This window comes from Lepidochelys kempii, chromosome 9 (assembly GCF_965140265.1).
Source record: "Lepidochelys kempii isolate rLepKem1 chromosome 9, rLepKem1.hap2, whole genome shotgun sequence".
NCBI classification, from domain to species: Eukaryota; Metazoa; Chordata; order Testudines; family Cheloniidae; genus Lepidochelys; species Lepidochelys kempii.
Genome location: NC_133264.1, coordinates 95893115 through 95917613, shown reverse-complemented (window position 1 = coordinate 95917613; position 24499 = coordinate 95893115).

The following is a 24499-nucleotide window of genomic DNA, read 5'->3' as shown; positions in this document are numbered from 1 at the left end:
CCCAGACTTTAGGGGCAAGGAAGATTGACAGCTTTTGTAGGTTGCAGTTCTCTTTCAAAGCTCCGCTTTAATAGACAGTAAGTTAGGAGGCCCAGACCTTCACTCCCATAATTCTAACAGGGCAATCATGAGCACTGAGAATTTCTTCTTTTTTCCCCCTCTCTCTTTCCCCCTTGTTATGCATCAGATGATTTCAGTGGAGGAATGTGCAGCATTAATTAGAATTTGTTAGCAGATACCAAGGGGAAAAGTTTCTTCACAACAACTATAGGAGGTGTCACTGCTACAAAGACTTTTTTGTTTTCTCTCTCCATTACATTATCAGTGCAATATGTAAGGTAGTGATTCTTTTCATTTAAATTAAGTGGAAAGCTACTAAATCTTGTTTTATTCTCCAAAAAGAAAAAGGTCCTTAACACTTATCTTTTAACTTCTTTTATTTTGTAAGGTTAGTGTTTACTTTTGCTTTCAGTCCTCCCCATTTACCAGCCTATAGGGACGTGTATCCAGTTTTGTGTTATTTAGTTCGTACAATTATAGGCGAGTGCAACTAATATATAGGGATTGTCGTCAGATTAAAAACAAGGAATGTTAAGGTTTAAAATCAAAACCTTATTTGAAATGACATCTAAATACATAAGTGCAGCTATCCTTTACAAAGACTTTCGTCAGTTACTTCAACTTTTTAAAAGCATTTGAAACCTAAAAATTTTTTGCAAGTATATAAAATCACAGAAGGAGCTTAGAGGAAATATTGCTTCGTATTTTTTTGTTTTCAGTCCTAAAATTATTTCAGTTTGCCACTCTCAGCAGCAGCAACAGAAAAAACAAGTATTAGCTGCTACATTTTAAGAATGTATTTTCATTTTAAGAAGATATTTGGTTTTTTCTACCATCACATATTTAACTAATTTATCTAGGAATAAAAGGAAACACCCCCACCCACCCACTGCCCTCCACCCAACTAAAATAAGGACTGGTTGTAACAATGAGTAAAGCCTCACATATTATTCTATAAAACAATATCACATTTGTGTTTTTTCCTCGTTAGATTTGAAAATTACCAATTTTTTAAATGCATAAAGTTCCATTTCTTAAAAACTTGTAAAACACACTAGCGAGGGGGGTGTATTATTGACTTATTTACTAACTTGAATTGCATGTTGTAGTAACTCTTTTTATGTTTACCCTGAAAATATGCAGACAAGTTTTTTTATTGCATTATAAACGAAAGGCAACAGTCAAATCAGCTTAAAAAATCATTTTGCTATTCATTTTCTAGCATTTGTTCTGATCTCCATAGTATTGGCGTAAATCAGGAATTATTCATGGAAGTCAATAGGCCAGATTCTCAGCCGATGTAAATTGACTTTCTTGAAGCTACACCCATTTACATCAACTGAGGATCTGGCCCAGTTGAGTTAAACTCGTGTGAGTGAGTGAGATCAGAAACAGTTCATATCATTTATACAAAGTGATTTTCTGAATGGAAATTAATTAAGTAGAAAGCTAATTGAAATATATTTCACCCTCTGGAATTATATCAGTATGCAAAGGAAGAAACGAGGCTGTTAAGTGTAACGCTCTCTTACAAGAAAAGTTCAGACTAGGCACCTTAACAAATAGTTATATGCAGTCTTTATAAAAGGCAGAGATAAAAATCATGGTGTTTGTCCCCTTTTTAAAATTTCAGGACTAGATTCAAGATTTCACCATTTTGGCCATGAAAATTGCATAACACCACTAGTCTGCTGGAAGGTACTAATTCACTAATTAATCAGTTGCTGAAACCAATTGAATAAAGGCTCTCAGACAGACAAGCAAAGCCTTACCAGAGCATTCAGCCATCTCAAAGACAGTGCAGTCTTTCTTGTAGGTTTTCAGTTCATAAATAAATACATTTTAAAAGAAAAGACTGATGTCCCACTGTAAGTCAAGTCAGTGCCAGTTTTTATGATACGAGAAACAAAATTGAAAAATAGGAACTGTTTGTGTGTCTAGGGTGAGTTTTTTCTATTTAGAGCCCAGACCATTTATTACTAAGGGCCCCAGAACTGGCCTTGTTAGAGCTGCAATAAGTTGGTGCTACTCTGGGACTGCAATGTTACGCAGCTTGTTCTTGCAAAGTTTTCCTCGGCTATATGACTATCTGGTAGCTCAACCCAAGTGCTGGCTCCCCTTTTTTTTGGCCGATTGTGCCTCTCTCAGAATTATGCATCCCTCATGCATGTAAATGAGAGGGGTCCAATTACACATGGGGGGGGCGGGCGGGGGGAATAAAAGGTTTAATGAATCGTAAAAAAGCAAGGATTGCATAGAAAAAAGCACAATCTCCCCTCCCCCCGGCAACGCACTTTAAAAATGTGCATTTCTCATTTTGAGAGTGATAATAAAATGCAGAGAAGTGACCATGAAAAAAAGTTGAACAAATAAAACCCTTTTATTGAATTTATTATTGTTCGCACTTGAAATCTGTGAAATATACTTCGGAGGGGAAAAAATAGCTAAGCATGTAACTTACGTTCTTGTAAACAGCCTAAAGAGATACATTATGTTACTGTCTTAACTACTTCTTTATACTCCGTTCTCCTGTCTGGAGTTATACCAGTCAAAAAAAGATGAGAGTATGTCCTTTCCAAATTATATATAAATAAATAAGAAGGAATGCTGTAGATTTAAAGACCACAGAGTGAATGGAAGCTAATTATTTGTTATAAAGTCCAGATTGTAGATACATAGGTTAAGCAGTCTAAATTATATGATTACCTTCCATGCCCAATTGGCCCTGAAATTAGCAGTTAATCACAGTCTACTCAAAGTGAATTAATGTTTAGATAACGTGTTCTCTGATACACTTTTTTGGGAGAACTAGAGAAAAACAGAACAGTGCTTTCAATATTAAATCTGCTTTATGTGAATATGTTTCAACAGGACATTTATAATAAATAGATTTACAAACAGTCTGGGAAGTTTTAGATGTCAATGGAGTTCATTAATTTCCTTTTCCAGCAGACAGAGGGTAAAGATTCTTTACCTACGGTTGGTAAAATGGGCCACTCAGCTCCCATTGACTGTAGCAGGAGTTATGCATGAATATGTGCTTGCTAGCAGCTGTGAGAAGAGATGTACCTGAATATGATCAGATGACAGTGGCCTCCCTTCTTCCAATACAATAATGGGGGTTGATTTTCAGAGGTACCGAGAAGTCCCATTTCAAGTTGCAACCGATGGCATCTGCATGTGCTTAGCATCTTTAAAAATCAGCCCCACAATTTCTTCATGCTTTAGGGCTTGTTTACACTTCAGAGTTATTCCAGATTAAAGGAGGCTGTGAATTTAAAGTGGAATAGATATTCCAGAATAACTCCAATAGACAAGCCCTTTCTAACTTGCTCCAGTTCTGAAACACTGGAACATTTCAAGAAGTTTAAGAAGCTGGCACATATGTTTAGCTGTAGTGGCGAATGAGACTCATTGGTAGCATGTGGAATAGAAATAAAGACCTGCTGCTTTGCAGAAATAAATTCTGGGTTACTTCTGTATGGGGGTGAGAATCCTTTGTTTTACTGCTGGCGACCCAGGCTGTGATGCCAGCTGGTGCACCCAGTGTGACTTGTAGCTGAGTTTAGTATTCGAGTATCTGAATGTAGCTGCCAAAATCATGTTTAAAAATCAGCTAAAGGGTCCGAAATGTGCCTTTAGCTTCTGTGAGTGGAGGAGCCCCTAACTGCACAGAGAAGCTTTTGTCAGTAACTGTCATTGCTTCCTGGGCAGTGGATACTTCTGTTGAATCAGCTTTCCGCAAGTGTAGAGAGGTAGACCAAGGCAGCAGGGCTCTCTTAGGAGGGGAAGCCACACTATGTGGGACTCAGAGTTTCCTTCTCCCCACACTTACATAATCCATGGGGCTGGGAGGCTACACCTTTGCGTCCTCCACTTCTTCCCAAGGGGACTTTCCCACTGAGGGTTTGGTTCATCTGTGAAGTCCACTATCCCCCCTCCTCAAAGGCACTTTCATAGGATGGTGCCATTTAGTTCCAAAATCCCAAATCATCAGCAATGTGTGCATGTGTGAATTTAAAAATGACAAGTAAATTTTACACCAATAGAATTGTGCACAGCAGATTCCAGCTGGACATCTCTCTCTGAGAGTAACATCCTGAGGGCAGGCTTTAAAAGGAGTTCTGAATACCAAACAGATCTTCCAAGTGTCCACAGCGACCCTGGATTGCCACCTTGGGAAACCCCCATTTGTAAATCCATTATCTGAAGCATGGAAATGACCGAGTAACTCAGCAGTTCACTGGGCTGAAATGAACCTATTTGCCTTTGTTATTTCGCTTCCTCTGAGTTTGAGTGAACCCAAAATCTTAAAATGCAATTCCCTCAGTATCACCTGGTTTTGTTGTCACAAGCATGCAACACCTTGTATTTCCTAGGACTTTTGGGCTAAATCAGCCTCATTGCACTAACGAGATGGAACCCTTTTGCCAGTTTGTTAATGGCAGCAAGAAGGGCCAGGTTCAGTATGTTCAGGGTCTCTCTTGAAGAACAACAAAACTGGCTTGAGCCCTCACCCAGAATTCTGGGAAAAATAAATAAATCTTCCTCTGATTGCAGCCAGAACTCCCCCTACCCCAGCCCCTTGCAAGTACTCTGAGTCTACATGCAAAACAAGGGTCTCTTTCCATCACTCCCCACCCACCACAAACCCCACTCACACTCAGGTCGGGTCACTGAACAGTAGGGTAGTCTGGGTGTTCGAGGGTGGGGCTCTCTGCAGATCTGGGCCTGCTGAAGCTGCTTGCCTAACTCTACCTTGAGGTTCCACTACCTGGTCCAGCTTTATAATTCAGCTCACTTTAAGTGCTGGAAAGGAGGGTGGGGACCCTCAATGAAGTCACTTTACTGCCCTACTGGTTTTCCACCGGGGAGTTCTCTCTGTGCCATAGGATCCTCAGAAGGGGGAAGCCAAGGGAATCTAGGACTCTGGAGCTGAGTCTTGGGGGTTGGGGGAGGGAGGAATTAAACTCCTCTCATCTATTTCAACTTCAGATCGCAACTGGAAGTCTTACTGGAAGACAAGCTTTAGACAAAAGCAAGTTATGGGGCTCAATGCAGGAGTACCTGGATTAAATCCTACAGCCTGTGTTACGTAGGAGGTCAGACAACCTGGTCTAATGGTCCCTATTAGTTCAAAATCCTCAAATCTCAATCTGTTGGGAGATTCATGTTTAGTGAGTCTCCCTCTTAAAGATGCTACAAACAGGGCACCTTTTCAGCGAGATCGCAAAGCCCTGTGGTAGGTGTAATCCTAGCATTAGTGTCAGATTCTGTTCCTTTGCTGGGCAGATAACATGTACACCCTTTAATCACAGCAGCAGTAGCTAAAGTTGTGACAGGGGAAGTTGCTTGGTGGTTTCACGGATAGGAACTGACATTCTCCCGTCTGAGTAAATTAGGAGAAAATCACTCACGTTTCTCCACTGTCATGTGGGTGAAACAGATTTCTCTGAAGAAGTTTTACTCTCACCCAGTTCACATGTCATGGTGTATAAAGGGCCAAACTCTCCTGGGAGAGAATGGGATTTGGGGGCCTTGTATGGGGAAGGGGGTTTATGCCCCTGCATGCCATGGAGCCATTTGTGGGAGGGCTCCCTGGCCCCCAAGACACAGATGATGTAGAGGAGACTGATTTTAAGGGGATTATGGTGTGTGTGGGAGAAATATATGAAAAATAAATTTAAAGTGCTACAAAAATGAATTTTAGTCCTTCCTTATCCTCCATAACTCTAGGTCGGCAACAGAATTAGTCAGATTCAAGTTTTGGTCTCGCAAAAATTATATCTAGATGCATGTAGCCATGTAATGTGCAGTACGTACATTTTGTATGCGATTTTATTCTATACTGAGATCATCTGAAAGTTTTGAACTATGAAAATTACCTACTTCCACTTTATACCAAATGAATTGCAAGGGGGAAGGATTGTTAGGTGGGATAAATCTATCTCTATAGTATATCTAGAGGATGGAGCATGGAGCTGGGAGCCAGGAATACCTAGATCCTGACTATCCAGTCATTGGCATGTACTCCCCTCCCAGTCGTCGTAATACATTTTTAAAATTGGTTTCTCGTGATGCACGGTGTCTGCCAGAGCTTCAACAGAAGAAGGCATTTTATAAATAAAATTATTTCTCTATCTAAAGCTTTGGGATATCGACTGATGAAAAGTGCCATATAAGAGTTAGGTATTTATTATTATTATTTTCTATATTTGCTTTTATCTGAAGAAACTACTTTGAATTTCATGCCATGTACAAACTAGACCTTTAAAAAAAATGTTTTTTTTACCCCCAGCCATGGACATAGGAACAAAGTGTTTAGGACGACATTTTCAAAAGCCCATTCTTAGATGCTCCATTTAAGACGCCTAGGGCCTGAGTGCGTGGAGGACTCCAAATAATATCCATGGAGAAATTTCTTCCTGCTTCCTTACCACTGGTTGAAAACATGCTATCCTATGTTGTTTTCTGGGGATGGTGAAGTCCTAGAAAGGACACTGTTCATGTTCTTGTGTTTTCTCACGATCATTTGGTAGAACAATGGACCATCCTATGTTCATACTTCCTCATTTGTTGGGTACATTTTTGGGAGATATGTTCTCTACGTTCAGTGCAGGAGAACAGTACTTTAACAACTGATGGACTTTTGGATCTCATCATAAAACACACTGTAGAAAATCTCAGTACGTAATGCTCTACTTATTCACGAGTTATCTAATTTTTTCTGATAGAAGAGAGACAAGAAAGAAGAATATCTATTCATAGGACTACCAGCAATCCCTCACATCATTCCTATAGCATACACGCAGCACAAAGAAGTGATTGTTTAATTTTTACTAGAATCCCACTGCTGTCTTTTATCTGCAATTTATCTCCCCATGTTTCTTCATTTAGGGTCAGACTGCTCAAAACGATCAACATTCTGCATTGTGGTGTGGAGTCGGATAGCAATGTGGAAGTCCGTTTCATCTGCGACTTCATTCTCTCTGTAGCAAACAGGCCTCCCAAAGTAGGTGGCAACAATTAGTTCTTTTCCAGATCTTTGGCAGAAGTGAACAGGAGCAGGAAGGCCGTGGAGAAAAACAAAGATGCAAGTTACACCAGATCCAAGGGTGGACTTGACAGTGAGACTGCTTGGTGTGCTCCAGCACGTCTCGCACTATTCACTGCTTTCACTTTTAAAAGCCCACATTTTCAAAAGTGGCCTCTAATTTTGGATGCCCAATTTCAGACACCCAGGGCCCGATTTTCAGAGATGCTGAACACTTGCAACTCCAAATGAAGTCAATGGCAGCTGCTGCCATTACGCACCCAAAATTAGAGGCCTCCTTCCAAAAGTCATGGATTACAGTCCTCTTTCCCAGTGACAGATCAAATTCTGCCCTCAGTTACAGCCATACAACCTCTTGGTCTTCAGTGGGGTTGCACAGGTATAACAGGTCAGCATTTGGTACTGAGAGTGGTTTCAGGCAAAAATGAATGCACAGTGAATGGTATAAGAAGTGACAGCGTGCTAAAAACAAGCCTACCCACCCATATATATTTATACACAAAAAGCTTAATTGTGAAGCAGTTATTATTCTCTCTACACCTACACTCATGCGCACGCACACACACACATCATATCTGATACCAACTCTAAAAAAGCAAGGAATAAAAACTTAAGCCACCTAACCACACCAACCTTCTTCTCCTCCATCCACAGGCACACACTTTACTGTCACCATAGCTACCATATGCCACACACTACAACTTTAACTCTTCCCCCTTACATCCTTCTGCACACAACCCTTTACTAACTTACTTCCCCCCCCTCAATGCTAGCAGTTGTGGATGTTTGGCAGAGTAATTGGTTGTACTGGGAGAGGGTAGATTGGTAAAGGTTCTGTGAAGGGTGGAGAAAGGGGATGATGGAAAGCCAGTATCCCAAATCCCATCTATTTGATCTCCAGCTCCTGGAAAAAGGTTGAGCAGTGATCCATTTCTAACTTCTCTCCTGGACAAGGTGATGAGAAGAGAACCAGGGGGTTGAGTTTGTGTGACAGTGGTTCACAAAACATAGGGGTGTGCTCCCATGCTCTGTGCTTGCAGCATGCCACTCTGCCTATCAGGTGGTTCTTGGCATAGAAATATACACATGCCTTTTTGTCTGGGCACTTCGGAGAGCAAGACTTGTGTACATTTTAATACCTTGGCTGTTCCTGAGAAGAGAGCAAAGGGGGACCGCACAGTGTGTACACACTCGCAAACCAAAGGGCAGCTGATATTTCTCATTTTTGGCCTACCAGTTTTGGCACATGTGACTTAAAGTTGCCTGTGAATTATGTTCTCACTAAACAATTCTATTTTTCCAACTCAACTTTTGGCTGTCCTCACAGAAGCATTTGCTTTGCCTTTCTAAAGAATGCATATTCAAATACACTTTAAAGATTTTTTTTTAATGGGGAAACTTTAGGTAATTAAGGAAATCATGCACCATGCCATGTGGGGGCCTCCTGACAAATACGACTTTGGTGGCCATGACCCTGGCCAGAGGAGGAAGGCTCTGATGTCACCTCATACCCAAGTCCCAGTTTCACGGATAGTATCTCTGAATGGAATTGTCTAAAGGAGATTGTTCCTTGTGAACAGTTCACATGGTGGAGTTTGAAGGGCTTGTTTCACTTGAAGCCCAGCAGGACAGAGCTGTTTGGAATGAAGCATTCAGTGTGTTCTGTTTGGCTGAAAGCTGTCACCGTGAACAAGTACTTAGCAAACAGCATGAACAAGGATTTGAACTAGAAAACTAGCAGGGCCTTGACAACATTGTAATAGTGGGCTTGTCTGTTCAAAGCTCGTACAATGGTGCCTAGGGGCACGCGAGGAATATGGGAGAAACAGAAATAGATTTTTGTCATTTTAAAAAGCAACAAAATTATTCTGCTTTTGCCTTGTGTCACTATGTACTGCCCTAGCCCTCTGGGGCAGCGGGAGGGGCAAAGTCTGGCTCAGAGGGATGTAGACATCCAGAGTATTATTGGACCCAGCCAGTGGATCGATTGATTAACTGAAGAGCACAGCCTAATCTTTATCTAGGGGCCTGTTTTGTCATATTTTTATTCCTCTTATTATGACCATAATGTTAAAGCTTTCTAACTTTAGGCTCTCAAATCCATATTTAAGCAGCTAAATCAAAGTGGCCTGAATTTCCTCCCTTGAATTCAAAGGTCACTGCAGTCACTCAACACCTCTGAAAATCAGGCCACTTTCATCTAGATGTCCAGACATGGGCTTAGGGGCCTAACTGGAAACATCCCTGTTGGCCTTGGAGAGCTGAAATTAAATTGGTGGTGGGTTTGAAGCATCACAATAAATATTAATCAAAATGAAAAATCAAAATTTCTAATGATTGTAAGAGCCTTCCTCCTGGGCAGTCAAGTTGGAGGGGATGGGAGAAGGAGGGCAAGCTTCAAGGATGGTGAGAAAAAGGAGACTGGAGTCCTTCAGAAGCATTAGCTCCAGTCTGAACTTGCACAATGAACAAAATATAAATCACTGGAGAAAAACTGGTGATGTTTACAGCTTAGGATAAACTACATCCAAAAGCGTTTGCATTAAAAGATGGCTATGTAGCTGGCTGGATAGTCTAGTCAGTGGGAAGTCCGCATGTGATTGAAAAAGTGTTTGCCTTTAATTTTATATATATACACACACACACACACACACACACATAATACATACACACACAATATACATCCACATGCATTTTAATTTTCAGGACTTCCATATAATTTGCTGGATAACTCCTACCTGACACACCATTCCTTTGTCACTCAAACATCCTGCAAAGCATCCCCAGATGCCAGATTCACACTACTAAAACCGAAAATAATTAGGCAAATTTGTCCATAGTGAATAATAGAGGAGAGTTTAGGAAGCTGATGTTTTAAAATGTAAAACAAAATTTCACAAGTGTTAACTTTATTACTTCTTGTTACCTACACATGTATTTATAACGTGCTTATGACCATGATCAGCGAATATGTTCCTGAACACCACTGTCTGCCTACACTGGGTGCAAAGGGACATTTAAAAACATGCTGACATGCTGACTACCAACGGTATGTCTATGCTGCAGTAGTAGAGTTCTGCCCCTGCAGTTCTGCCACTGTAGTGCAGTGGTCTAGGTGCTTCTTACATCGATGGAACGGGGTTTTCTGTTGGTGTAGTTAATCAGCCTCTTTGAGAGGCAGTAGCTAGGGCAAAAGAAGAATTCTTCTGTCGACCTAGTCACATCTACACTGGGGGTTAGGTTGACCTAACTACAGCACAAGCCCTGAGCCACATAGCTAGGTCAATCTAATTTTTAAGTGTAGACCAGGCCCAAATGTGTAAAACCCACCTTATTTTCCTAATTTGGTCTTCTTCTCATCCAGGGAGGATTAACAGACCTTTCCATAGGGGTTTTCTGTCAAGCTCGTCCACCCACACAAAATACCCACACTACCCCCTCTAGTATGCTAAAGAAAGGAAGCATCTTCTTGATTTCAGATTATCAAGTCCTTCAACATGTTGCTGAGCCTTCAGTCATTCCATCCACACCCTCGTCCCACGGTCGAAGAATGCTACTAAGCATTTGTATAAAGACTGACAGAAAACCCCAAAGTGAAGAACCTCCCCCTACTATGTAGGTTTAGGCCTTCACTGCCAGAGAGAAAAGAGCAACACCTCCCAGCTTGCTCATGGAGCATGTAGTTTGAACCCTCTATATCCAACCTCCTTAGCACCAGGAACTCTTCACAACTGCAAGGACAGGACTGTTCTCAGTACTCCTGATGATTTTGTTATTGTGTGTAAAGCCAGTAGAGGCACTGCTAAGTGGCAAGTTGTGGGATGAATCAGGTAGTAGTCAATCCATGAGTACAACCCCAAAGTGACTATATTTGCTGTTTTTGTCCAGGTTTGAAGATCGTCTTTTATCACCTTTACCTTCCTCATGTGGGGATGTACTGTCCCTCTTCCAAGGATGTAACCCAGGCATCAAATGACCCGTTGGGCTCAGAAATGTGTTGTGGGATTGTAACGTGTTTGCTGATGTTCCCAGCTGGCTCCTCTGTCTGATAAACCTTTCCCAAGACTAGCTAATTGTAACAGAAGTTTGTTCTCTTCAGATGGTCATAAAAGAAGTCCCTTCTGCCCTGGTGGTAACTCCTTTTGTCAAGAAAACCAATCATGTCAGACTGTTCTTCCAATGAGATTCCCAGGGACACCCGAGGCAAGTCTCAGATCTTCTCTTCCATGTTGAGAATGTACATGAACTGTCTTTCAAGCGGTCTTTTTTCTTCAACTCAGGTCTCTTATTACATCTGGTGGAACTCTGACTTCCCAGCCATGCAGAAGTTTGAAAGAAGAGGGCTAGGATTTTTATAAGTGCCTAAGTGGCTTAGTTCTTATTCACCTGACCCCAAGTTCCTTATAGATAGGGCCCTACCAAATTCACGGCCATGAAAAATGCGTCACAGACTGTGAAATCTGGTCTCCCGCCATGAAATCTGGTCTTTTGTGTGCTTTTACCCTATACTATACAGATTTCATGGGAGGAGACCAGCGTTTCTCAAATTGGGGGTCCTGACCCAAAAGGACATTGCAGGGGGGGTCACAAGGTTATTGGGGGGGGTTACAGTCAGGGCCATCCCTAGCTATTCAGGGGCTCTATTAAGCCCCCCCCCGGGGGGGGCAGGCCTCCCGGGGGGGGGGAGGGTGATCCCAGGCCTCCACGGTTGGGAGTGGGGTGGGGCTGGCTTGGGGGGTAGGGGAAACCGCCCCACAGCACTCACCGGTAGCGCAGCTGGGGCCGGGTTGCTGCACTTCCCGCTGCCGGTGAGCGCAGGCCCGGCCCTGCTGCAGTCCTCAGGAGAGTGGGGGCGGGGCGGGGGCGGGGGCGGGAAGAGGCTGGGGCTGGGGTGGAGCAGGGGCAGGGGCAGGGGCCATGGGGAAGAGGCGGGGCAGGGGACGGAGCCCCAAATTCCCTGGTGCCCTACTCAGCTGCATACTTTGCGTACGGGCAGGGACGGCCCTGGCCACGGCATTGCCACCCTGACGTCTGCGCCGCCTTCAGAGCTGGGCGGCCGGGAAGCAGCAGCTGTTGGCCGGGCACCCAGCTCTGAAGGTGGCACCATCACCAGCAGCAGCGCAGAAATAAGGGTAGCAGGGCCGCAAACCCCCCCCCCCAACACACACAATAACCTTGCGATCCCCTCCCCCCAACCCCCCCCCCCCCACACACACAGCCTCTTTTTGGGTCAGGATCCCTACAGTGACAACATCACGAAATTTCCAATTTAAATAGCAGAAATAATGAAATTTACCATTTTTAAAACCCTATGACCGTGAAATTGACCAACATGGGCCCTGAATTTGGTAGGGCCCTACTTATAGAGGAACCACGCTAAGTAAAATTCTGGTCATTCATGATATCCTCTGAAATTCCTACCCTGGAAGTGAGCTATATGAAAGCAACTACCTGGTGACCTTTCGGGTTCCCCTCAGAGGTTAGTGATTCTGGACAGCATGTGACATAACTGCAGAGGAGCAGGATGTAGTTATAGCTCGTATATCTGGATACTAATTCCCGCCAGCCCACCCCCACTCCCCCCAACATATGCACTGCCATTCTTGTGACTAATCTCTCTGCTGTTGGCAAAGGCACAACTCTTGTACGTCTGCAGTCTTCTAAAACTTACAATAAGACTTAGCATGTATATAGCACCTTTCATCGGCAAAGTTCCCTACAAGCATAGTTCATTCTGGCACTCTGAACAGTCTGGACAATAGGGATCTGCTGGTCAATTTTTTACCAGTCCATGTGCCTGTCCGGGAAAAAGTGCCCCAGCTGGAGTATGATCTCCTTGGGGACAGTAAATTGTTTTCCCCATTGTTTCCTGTACAAACCATATTGCTCCAGTATATACTATTAGTCTTCCCCTGGATCAGCTGTTTTGAATCCAGGAATTCCACGGTGCAAAATGGCCGTAAACCAGCCTGTTCCTGGACAGTCTCTTCCCTCTTCTTGTACAGGGGGAAGTCTCCACTGCTTTCTATTCCAGCCACCCCCCAGTGTAAGCAGAGGACGGGATTATGTTGGGGTGTCCTGAGGCAGAGAGGGAATGGGAGGAGGTGGGATAGAGCAGGAGCTCCAGTGCATCTGATCCTCCACTAATATGAGGTCCATTGTGGGCTTTATGCCAGCAGCGGAAGTTAAGAGTGTGCTCACTGCTGCTGATCAGGGAGCCACATCCACTCCCTGCTTGGACATAGCCCACAGGGTGGAATTGGGGCCATCAACTCATGACTTGCTATGCTCACTGCCTGCAAAACAGCAATAGTGACAGACGGATAACACAACTGCCTTCATGTCCATTCCTGTGCAGGAATGTGCAACAGAGCAGGGTGTCGCTGCTTTTAGTTGTTATTTCATTACACACACACTATTGTAACTGGAGGAGGGTACTTCCTGTGACAACACTACCGCTGGCTAACTGCTACCAGACAGCCTTCCCTTAAAGACAAGGTTTTTCTTCTTGCAAAGTGAGGAAACAGGATGTGAGCTGATTTTATAGCATACCAAAACATCCCCAATAAAACTTTAATTGATAAAACTAATCAAAGCTTTTATTTGAAAAAAAAAAAAAAAGAAAATCTCAGATACAGTTGCTTTGACACATTGGGTCAAATTCATTCTTGATGAAGTAAACTCATTCACTTTGGTGAGCTTGCACCGGGGTGAATTTGATCTATTGTCTTTGTCAATAAAATTCTAGGGTAAAAAGGACCCTATATAGAGCCAGGCCTAGAAGTAATTGCTAGTTAATCAGCCAATTAACTGACCCAACAAGTAAAGGGAAGTAGGGGGAAAAAAGGAAATCAGTCAAGGTATGGTAGAGAGTAATTCTTTAGGGGTTAATGTTAGAAACCCTTTGAAAGGGATTATGTCCTACCTTGACTGATTTCCTTTTTCTTTCCTTTCTCTCCTCTTTCCAATTTGTAATTGCTGGGTCCCCTAATTGGCTGATGAACTGCTTATTACAGGCAGACCTGGAGGTATGTAGGGTCCGTTTAAGCATGGAACCTTACTTAACTTACTGAAGCTATGCTGAACATGGCAGTGTTTATATAGCTCGTTTGTTTCACGCGTTTGAATTTGATCTGTTGGAATTCAAGCTGCATTTATGTTTTAGAGGATTCGGGTTTAGCGTAGCTGCTACGTTAATTATTTCACAAGAGGGAAAAGCGTAAGGACTTTTTTAATTCAAGAAATTGTTATGTAAACACTAGCAACTGTGATTTTTGCATAATCTGAAATTATAGTCTTAATTCTAAAAACAATTCTGTTAAGAGTTAGCACTATAAATGAATATTTGGTGAACTAGAGTTTACAACCCCTAGGTACTATTGTAATAAAAATAAACAGCAACTATAGTATTAATGATACCTGGAAGGATACTAGGACAAATTGTTAACCAACCAATTTGTAAGCACCTAGAGGATAATAGGGTTATAAGGAGTAGCCAGCATGGATTTGTAAAGAACAAACCAGGCCAAACCAACCTAATTTCCTTCTTCACCAGAGTTACTGGCCTAGTGGATGGGAGGGAAGCAGTAGATCTGATATATCTTGATTTTAGTAAGGCTTTGGACACAGTCCCACATGGCATTCTCATAGGCATACTAGGGAAGTGTGGTCTAGAAGACATTACTATCAGATGGGTGTGCAACTGGTTCAAAGATCATACTCAAAGAGTAGCTCTCAATTGTTTGCTGTCAGACTGGGAGGGCGTATATAGTGAGGTCTTGCAGGGATCAGTCCTGGGTCCAGCATTATTCAATATTTTAATTAATGACTTGGATAATAGAGAGTGTGCATATAAAATTTGCAGATGACATCAAGCTGGAAGGGTGACCTACTTGTGTCTTCCAAAATGTATCATTCAAAATGTCTTTGACAAAATGGAGAGTTGGTCTGAAATCAACAAGATGAATTTCAATGACGACAAGTGCAAACTACAACACTTAGGAAGGAAAAATCAAATGCACCACTACAAAACTGGGAACGGTTGGCTAGGCAGTTGTCCTGCAGAAAGTGATCTGGGCGTTCTAGTGGATCACAGACTGAAGAAGATTCAACAATGTGTTGCAGTTGCAGAAAGGGCTAATATAATTATGGGTGTATTAACAGGAGTGTCATATGTAAGATGTGGGAGGTAATTGTCCCACTCTATTCGGCCTTGGTGAGGTCTCAGTGGGAGCACTGTGTCCAGTTCTGGGCTCCACAGTTTAGGAAAGAGGTGGGCAAATGGGAGAGAGTCTGGAAGAAAGCAACAAACATGATAAAAGGTTTAGAAAACCTGACCTGTGAGGAAAAGTTAAAAAACCTGGGAATGTTTAGTCATGAGGAAAGAAGACTGAGAGGTGACCTGATAATCTTCCAATATGGTAAGGGCTGTTGTAAAGAGGATGGTGATCAATTGTGTTCCACGTCTTCTGAAGGTAGGACAAGAAGTAATGGGCTTGCTATGCAGGCAAGGGAGACTTAGGTTAGATTTTAGGAAAAACTTTCTAACTTTAAGCCCTGGTCTACGTGAATAACGTAGCTGAAGTCGACGTACTTAGATCAACTTACCGTGGTGTCTTCACCGAGGTGAGTCGACTGCTGCCGCTCCCCCGTCGACTCTGCCTTCGCCTCTCGCAGCGGTGGAGTACAGGAGTCGACGGGAGAGTGCTCGGGGGTCAGTTTATCGCGTCTAGACTAGACGCAATAAATCGAGCCCCGCTGGCTCGATCGCTGCAGTGTAGACATACCCTAAGGTAGGTTATGCTCCAGAATAGTCTCCCAAGGGAGGTTGTGCAATGCCCATCATTGGAGATTTTTAAAACTAGGTTGGACAAACACCTGTCAGGGATGGTCTAGGTTTACCTGGTCCTGTCTCAGAGCAGGGATCTGGACTTGATGACTTCTCAATATTCCTTCCAGCCTGACATTCTGTGATTCAATAACAACCACTATTTCTCCGTGGTACCATTATTGGGGCATATTCACCCAGGGTCTATGTTGCCTTCCATCAGTACTGATCCTTGCAGAGGGGGTTTTGTGGAGGTGGAAAGTGCTATAACTTCCCTTCCTCTTAGGCCTGAGGGACCTAGCACTGAGCAAACACTGGCTGCAGAGGGGGCTTAGCTAAGGACGTCAGGGATGTACCGATTTAGCCCATGCCCTCAGCAGCCATGGGGTTCTTATGCAGCTCCAGACGGAAGTTAAAATCTGTTCTTGGAAACCTCAAGGAGAGTAGTCAATGGGGCTGCTGACTGCTGTACTTCAGGCAAATCCCCCATGGGACATAGCAGGCCATGCCAGCAGAGGGAGGCACATTCTATCTTATTGCAACCCTGTTCTTTTTTTGTTTTCTGGTCTTTTAACCGTGACACAGCAAGAGACAATGCTGCTACTCTAAACATAAGAGGAATAATTACATCCTAGCTAGATCATGCACTAAATCTGTGAAGCCATGAAGGTACATACGTATGTGAGTGAGAGAGAGAACTAGTTTCATATCTCTACCCTCCTATAGTTTTTGGTAGGTCTGATTTTCTTCCTCTTCCATTGCTTCCTGGCTGACTGCTAACGCAGCATGGCAATAGAGATAGGCATCCACACTCCTGAGTGAGAATCTTGGATACGAGAGCCACAGAACTGGGATCGTCTTAGGTGGCCTCCTCCAAACAAGCACCCTACTCCAAAACTCCATCCCTGTCCTTTTGCTTCGAAAGAAAGTTTGCTATTTTAGTGCCACTAAATGTTTTGTGATGATTTATTTCCCCCCTGCTTTTAGCACAGAGGGGATGACTCACTGAGGCTAGCCAGCCCATCCCCAATTGCTTGTAAATCAAGAACTGATCAGGAAGTGATATATTCATCTCTAACTCCTGCATAAAAGTTATTCAAGTATTTTGACAAAATAAGTGCTGTTTACTTTATACATTTTCTGCTAATTGTAAAGATTTCTGCAAACCTAAAGGATCTCATGGAATTTACGGGATTGTGGTTTAGCTATTGAAAGTATAAAGGCATGCTAAATTAAGTTGATTTGCCTGTGAAAGGAACGCGTCCATTATTCATGTCAGGGCCCTGTCACATCAAATTGAGAGAATGAAGAAAACCCTTTTTTATCAAAGTTTAGAAGCAAGGAAAAAAACCAACCATTGAGGGAATGAATTTCAATTGGGAGAAAGTCACTCTGAAAGCAGGGTTAAAAAAAAAAAAGGTGGGGACTTGTCTAATGTGGAAAATCAGCAACGGGTAGATTGATTTAACTTTGGCTGGAACTTCTTATACAGAAAGCCAGAATGAAACTTCTTAGAGCAGTGAGTAGCACACATAATCTTGGTATCTCTCATGTGTAAACTTGTCAAAAGTAGTTAAGCTGATTCAGGTTTAAATCTTTGCAGATCTCTTTTTTCCTGAACATTTAAAAAATAAATTAAAAATAAAACAATATATTTCCCCATGATTCATATTTTGAGACATGAATTGGTATAGGTAGTTTGCTAGGCATGTATTTCACAACAAATTCTAAGCACAAAATTCCAAAGAAAGAAAATGTTAAAAGCAAGATTTTTTTTAGTTGTGGCTGATGTGTAAAACTTGATATGCAAATTTTAGTGCTCTCCAATGACAAATAATGGGCTAACAAGGGATTGATAGGACAAAACACACACACACAGGATTGTTCCCTGTACATTTTAAGATTGTCCATTATTTAATGCTCCATTTAGCCAGCAAAAAATCTTGCCTGTTTTTTATAAAGGAGCAGTCGTGTATCATAAGATATATGTATGTGTGCACACATACAACACACACACCACACTATTGTTCACATGTAAAACTAAATTGCAAGATCTACATGACTGGTTTGATATACAGAGAGTGTAATATGAAGTTTGTAGTTGTGGGATTTGGTTTCTGCTGCCTGACTGTTTATGATTTCTAGTGGAACACATTTGTTTGTAAAAGCTCACAGAACCTTCTCACAAGTACTGTTTTCACCAGAATTACGTGTGAAGTAGTATTTCACAAGCTCTGGCTCAGAACATACATTTGTTTTATACTGAAAACCTAAAAGCTGTTCTTAAAAAGAAGCCCTGTTATGTCTCTGCAACTATTGTACTGTACAAGTGGTAACTCATCAGCTTGTCTGCCAGGCCTGCATATAACTCAGTATTTTGTTTTTCTCCATGGTCACATATTCTTGTTTTTCCCAAATAACAGCCTTTATGTTAATGTATTTTCTGCTTAAACGCTGTTATTTTAAAGATGCTTTTACCACATGAGCCAAGCCAACACTCTCGCGTGCTCCCTAACTTCAAAGTCCGAAGCTGGGGAGGAGAATCCAAGTCCCAAATGCTGGATGCTGGTGATCCTGTAGGATCCGTGGCTAAAGTTAAGTTCTTGTGTGTAATTGAAAATTGCAGCCAGCATAAATAGGAGTTAGTTTGTGGCATTCTGACCACAAAGGGCATTACTTCTTGGAGTGGCTGCATCATGGTAAATAGAAGGGCGGGGGGGGGGGAGGGGAAGGGGAAGGGGAACTAGAGAAACATTGTACTGTGGAGGTAGCACCAAGACAAGGATTAATGGCCAGGGGAATTGTATTTTGTGTGCTTTCAGCAACATTACAATCTCCCCAAAGTGAGTGTTACTAGTAAAGGGGCCAGTAGAGAGGGGTCAGTGTGTCAAGGGAAATGGAAAATCAGGCTCTGTCAAAGGCAGGAGATTTTTATTCTGTAAAGAATCAGCAAATTGCTGGTTTTTTGGTTTGTTTATTTAATTTTTAGTACTTAAAATTCGGATTAATTAAAAGAACTCTGTTTCCTTTTAGAGGGGATGAATAACAGGAAATGATACAGGCATGACACATGACTGCCATTCTCTGGCGACTTATGTTGTGGCCACATACACCAATGCATACATTGCTTTACAACATGCAAACCGTGTTGTGTTGGTGACATATTAGGTACACACAGAATCAGATTAACGCTGTGGTATTGGGCCTCAGGCAGGCCCCCAACGGAGCGGAACCACAGGGGGTGGATGGTTGTAAAATGGCAGGCACAGGGACCCCGCCTCTCCCCCGCCCTCCTGCCCACACACACAGAGAAGCACCACAGGACTGGGATCTCCACCAGCTGTGCATTGCCCAATCTGGAAAGGTGGTTTAGGATCAGCAATTATGCACAGGGAGTGGTTGGGTTCACGACATCATATTTACCGTGGTATTATCGCAGTAGACATTATTACTGCAGCACCTGGGAGCCATAGGACCCCATTGTGCTAGACCCTGGACAAAGAAAACAAGGGTTCATGCCCCAACCTGCTTACAACCCTCAGAGAGGGACAGGGGAGCTCCCTTGCATCACACCAGTGGGCTGGGATGACTTCTGCCGTGCCTTACACAAAGCCTGTTGTTGACTTAGACTTTGTCCCAGGGCCCTGGGTGAGGGTGAAAGTTAGTTTCACCATTAATAAGCTAGGATTGGCAACGTCAGTTCTTTGTTTGCGCCCCACGATGCTATCTGTTGATTGGCCCGCAGACCCTAACACACAGACCAGCGTCTTGTCAAAGCGTACACGGCCCCATACCTTTCCCCGACAAGCACAACTCAGAGCTACCTCGCTCCATCACTCAAACCTTTGTTTTCTGATATTATAGGATTGATATTCTCTATACCAGGGGTGGCCAACCTGAGCCTGAGAAGGAGCCAGAATGTACCAATGTACATCGCCAAAGAGCCACAGTAATATGTCAGCAGCCCCCAGTCAGCTCCCACCCCGCCCCCCTGCGCTCCCAGGGCTCCCACCCACTGGCAACCCCGCCAATCAGCACCTCCCCACATCTCCTGATCAGCTGGAGGCTCTGGGGAGGAGGGGGAGGAATGAGGGCACAGCAGGCTGAGGGGAGGGGGCGGGAAGGGGTGGAGGGGGGGCAGGGCCTGGGGCAGAGCCGGGGTGGAGCAGTGAGCACCCCCCGGCACATTGGAAAGTTGGCGGCTGTCCCTCCAGCCCCGGAGTCGGTGCCTAGACAAGGAGCCGCATCTTAATTTCTGAAGAGCTGCATGTGGCTCGGGAGCCACAGGTTGGCCACCCCCAGTCTACAAGCTCACAGAATGTGTCAGACCTTTGCAATACCCAAAGGCACAACAAGGCGCATTAAGAACAGAATGATCTGATCTCTGAATTTTCTTGCAGGCTGGATGGCTAAGGGGATCAGCACTGGGATGCGCAGCCTTCCTCCTCTAGATCATCAGTTCAAACCCAGCCCATGTTGGGAGTGATCAGAAGGCATTACAGCTGTGGGCTGTTTTCTGAACCTATGTGTAAAAGCGTTGGTAGCATCAGGCCCATTCCTGGTGGATGTCATGTGACAATTTACCACCAGTGGTATGCATCGGCAGTCTCAGCAGAGAGACCAAGGACTATCACCTTACCTCCATCAGTGGCCTCCCTAGGTTAGGGCTGAAACAGAGCATTGGCCAAAAAGGTAGACTCAATACCACTTGCTTTATTTGTTCTATGGATAAATGGGGACCCAACCTCCAGGACTGTCCCTTCTAGTACCTTTGACCAATTAGCTCCTTATAGTTTTAAAATAACCCAGACATTGAGACTGCTGAAATCACTTTTGAGCCCTTCTAGGTGTCGGAATGATGGTCTTGTGGCTAAGACACTGGACTGGTACTCAGGAGATTTGGCTTCAGTTCTGGGTTTTGCCACTTGCTTCCTGTGTGACTATGGGTGAATCACTTAATCCTTCCATTTCTCAGTTCCCCTCCCATAACATAGGGATAATAATGCTGACTTTCTCCCTCACTTTGCCTTCTCTATTTAGATTGTAAACTCATCACGGCAGGGCCAATCTCTTGGCATGCATATGATCAATGGCTAGAAAAATAGGCCCCATTCTTGACTGAGATCTCCAGGTACTACACTGTGATACAAATTATTATTAAACATATCAAACAAAGAGATACTGTCCTTGTTCCAAAAACATTGTGAATTTAAGCAATACTGGGGGCTGTTGAGAGATACTCTATTCTCTCCTGGGCAGACCATTTATATCCTCCACCTTATCACAATTCTAACTCCAGCTCTGGAAACTCCAAAATAATGGGGTAGAGACATTAACATACAACAGAGGACTGTGTCCCTATTACATTGTCTGTTGATTTTGTTGTTGTTGAATTATTCATAACATAACAACTTTAGAATTTATTTTTAATGGTAATTATTGAAACCAGAGTTTAAAATTTTGTGGAGTTATAGTTAAGCAAGCATATTAATACACGTTGTTTGCAGTGCTGTAGCAGCCCTGTTGGTCCCAGGATATTAGAGAGACAAGGTAATATCTTTAATTGGACCAACTTCATTGGTGAAGGAGACAAGCCTTTGAGCTTACACAGTTTTCTTCTTCAGGTCTGGGAAAGGTTCAGAGTGTCACAGCTAAATGCAAGGAGGAACAGGTTGTTAAGCAGAAGGAGTTAACCCATGTTGCAAGAGACCATTCAAGGTGAAGTGGGCAGCTAACACCTCTGCAGTCGCAGGACAAAGGCGAGTTAGTGGGTTATAGATTTTTGCATGAGCCATAAATCCAGTCTCTTTATTGAGTCCATCCGTGATTTTTAGTGTCTAGCAAAGTTATGAATTTAAGCTCCCAGCCTTGTCTCTGTCATCAACAGAAGTTGGCCCAATAAAAGATATTACCTCACCCACCTTGTCTCTCTAATATTAGTACATATCAGAGAATAGTAGGAAAATGTAACTGAATTTAAATAAAATGCACCCTGTAACACTTATTTGCATTTGAGATAAACCTATTGTTAATTGATCAAAAACAGAACATATAAATGCGAAGAGCTTTGCTACCAAACAAATGAATCATCTTTTAGAAAGGGAAAACTCACATGACAGTATCCATTTCTGAATGAGTCACAGGCAGTAACAATTTACCGCTCTAGAAAAAGTCTATTCTTTGAGTCAACGGTCTTCATCTCTAAGCATCAAAGCTGATCAGAAACTGGAGTGAAAAAAATGGCAAAACTTTAGAAAATTGCCATTTTTTGTTTAAGTTCTCCAACCACTCAGTTCTACTAAGGATACATAATATCCTCTCTCTTTTCTCTTTTAGTCCTCACCCTTGGGCTCTGCTATTTGTACGTAGTAAAACTTTTCTGTATCCCCCTTTTTTTTTTTTTTTTTTACTGTTGTAAGAGGTAATTCTATTCTATGTGTATAATTACACATCACTTCTTGTTTACTGCACGCTGCAGTATTTTTTTAAAATGGTATCAAAATTAAGTTACAAATAGAAACTTAACTTGAGACATTCTCCATCATTATTCATCTCAACATACACACTCCGAAACTTTGCACATTTATAACTCAGTGTCGCCTCTGCACCATACCACTTGAAGACATGCGAGTTCATTTAAATGCTCATCTGCTTTTTTCTCCTCAGAAGTTGGGCTGTTTTTACGCCTGATGGTTAGAATGAATTAAATATTTTGAACTCATCCATCAGATGGGGAAATGGTCCCTGAATTGATGAGAGTGTTTAACAGTTAATTGAACATTTCTATTGTGAACTTTCATTGTTCTAAAGTGCAGGGGACAAAGAAAAGAGGATCAGGGAAACATTCTCTCACACCACAAGTATTTCTATCCTCTAGAGAGCTGCCAGAATTTAAATAACTGAGGGCATCTTGCTGTGTTAGTTTTTGGATATTGAAAGTACTCCCATGATCTGAAAAGTACTTTCATGGGACGTACAAGCTCACTCTGAAAAAGAAAATCGATAAAGCATTTTCAGGGACCGTATTGTGTTCATGCTCATCTTACATATATATTGGCTTTTCTAGACTTCTAATCCAGTTAAGCTCACTTCTGTATCCAGTGGTTACGTGTGTATATACCCACAACAGCCGTCTCTCCCTCAGTCCTGCATACAGTGCTTTACTTAGTTTGTCCTGTTTCAGAGTAACAGCCGTGTTAGTCTGTATTCGCAAAAAGAAAAGGAGTATTTGTGGCACCTTAGAGACTAACCAATTTATTTGAGCATGTTTGTCCTGTTATTGAATAGCATGCTGAGTGCCTATATAGCCACAGCATGCAAACTGTTAGCTGCCAAAGCTGGGATTTTCAAAGGGGCCTAAGGGAGTTAAGCACTCTGCTGCCATTGAATTGCCATGTGATTTGTGCACCTAATTCCCTTAGACACTGTCGAAAATTCCAGCCTAGCAGCCTAAAGCAAGGAAAGGATGAAAGGAACCAGACTGGAATGTTTCACCTGGAGGTTCCTCTAAGAGTCTTCAGGATCTTTCCCTGACTTTTACTCCCTCATCTTGTAGGCCTTGTACCCCTTCTGGGCACATCAGACTCCTTGGATCAAGCAAAGGCAATCTGTTTTCAATCTGAGATTGTCTTAAATTGTAGCTTTACCACTTTCATTCCCATGGTCCTGCTCCCTCCACTGGCACTTCAACTTCTTTTTCTTCTTTTCTCTGTCCAAGATACATGAGACATCATACAGTCCCTTAAGAAATTGACCTGCTCCCTTGAACCTTTTCCTTCTCCTATGCTAAATCTTGTCTCCTTTCTCTTGTACCTCATATTGCCACCGCAGTTAGGGTTCCCACCTTTCTAATTGCTGGCAATCAGACCCCTGAGGCCGCGCCTCTTACCCCAAGTCCCTTCCCCGTCACTCACTCCTCTCCCACCACCTCTGTTGCTTGGTGGATTGTCTCCACCTCCCTCCCCCCACAGCTGGGCTTCCTCTGCTCTGGGGCTGGGATGGGAGCTCCTGCAGCCTTACAAGGAACCTGCCCGCAGGTAGAAGGTGGCTCTGACTCCAGGGGCTGGCATGGGTTAATGACCCACCCCGCGATAACTGGACTTTGGGTGTCCGGTCAGTGCATCTGACCAGACACTGCCAGATCCCCTTTTTGACCTGACTTTCCAGTCTAAAACTGGGCACCTGGCAACCCTAGTTTTCTGGCACTGTTTCTAAAATGTCAAAACCTTTCAACAATTTCAAACCTTTTTTCCTTAACGTTTTTTTCAAGTGGGGAAATTTGCTGAACCTGAATCTCTTTCTCTAACAGTTTTAGTCGGGACAAATGGGCATTTTTTGATGAAAAACCAATTAATGGAAAAATTCCCAACCAGCTCTCGTCAGAACTGTACTTACTAGGTTCTTCAACAGGATTATAGCTAGCAGCTCAATATTCATACATGTGGACCAAACATTGCTGTCTACATTGGCCTGTATAGCCCCCTTCCAAAGATTATTGTGCCATTAGATGCAGAGGTTTAGCAATGTTCATTAAAATCCTGGTGAACGGCGTACACCCA